Source organism: Hyaena hyaena, unplaced genomic scaffold, assembly GCF_003009895.1.
Source record: "Hyaena hyaena isolate Hyena2069 unplaced genomic scaffold, ASM300989v1 scaffold_403, whole genome shotgun sequence".
NCBI lineage: Eukaryota > Metazoa > Chordata > Mammalia > Carnivora > Hyaenidae > Hyaena > Hyaena hyaena.
The window spans coordinates 665,540-666,849 of record NW_024081035.1 but is presented as its reverse complement, the minus strand read 5'-3'; positions in this window follow the sequence as shown (position 1 = coordinate 666,849).

Genomic DNA, 1,310 nt, shown 5'->3' with positions numbered 1-1,310 from the left:
ATCTCCCTCCACCTCCTGGGTTTCACTCCATCCACAGACAAATTTAATCCGCCATCTTTATTTAAACAGGCTTCTGTTGCTGCCTCAGCTCACTCTGTTCTTTCACCACCAGATTCTACCTTTACCATTTCATCTCTGATTTAATCCTCAACTCATTGCCATCTGGCTTCTCCCATCACTATTCAGGGGACCCCGCTCCGAGGACCCAGTCTCACTTGGCAGTATCTGACATCATCATTCTCTCATTGGCACCCCCTCTGGAGTTTGCTTCCGGGATACCTCTCCCCCTTGCTTTGATCTTGCGTCTCTCACTACTTCTAAGTTCTTTTCATAGATTCATTCTCCTTTATCTGGACCTCAAGGTTGGTGTTCCAAGGAACGGACCCTTGGCTTTTCCCTTCTCTCCTTCCTCACTGCCTGATCTCATCCACTTCATACCATATTCTGCTGATTCCGTCTGTAGCCCAGGCCTCCCTAATGAACCTTCACTGTCCACCTGTTGTATGTGTCCCTCCTGAGATGGAACTGAGGCAACTCTAATAATGGAGCATGTCCCAAACTGATTTCATTTGTTCATTCGATAACTGTTTATGAAGCATTTACCACCACACAATTCTAGGTGCTGGAGATAACAGGAATAATTAAGCATATCCTCTCCCCTGTGTCTGACGTTTACATGAGAGGAGCATATGAACATAAAGACATAGCCACTGGGTGGTGGTGTCGGGAAGACCATTGAGATGACGTGGTAGCTGATTGACCCACGAACTGAACCCAGGCACTTGGAAGCTCCTTACCCCCCCTCCCTGTCCTTGCATCTCCCACTCCCAGAGGTTGTTCCAAAGACACAGCCTTGAGATGACAATGTGGTGTTGAGAACAGCTGCGTGGTGTACATGACCGAACATGGTGTATATGCACACGGTGAACTTTTAAAATTTGATGGGTGAGGGTGGAGAGCCATTCGTCTTGCTGCCGTCCAAGACAGGCCTCATATGTAAGTTGCTTTGCCACCTACGCGCCTGGCGTGACCTGCCTCTTTTTCTGTCTCTCCCTGCCCCCCATTTACAGGGCCAGTTCCAGACTTCACTTGAGAAGCTGTCAGGACGGTTACAAACCAGTAGGTGGTAAGTGTATGAGGAAAGTAAAGGCAGGTAAAGGAGAGAAAAGATGCCAAGAGAAGGTGCCTTAATTCATTTACAGTGGTCAGGAAAGGCCCCTTTGATATGCTGGCATTTGAGTGGAACCTGAAGAAGGGGAGACAAGGCGCCATGGGGGAGAGAATCCCAGGATTAGGGAGGGGCAGGTGCA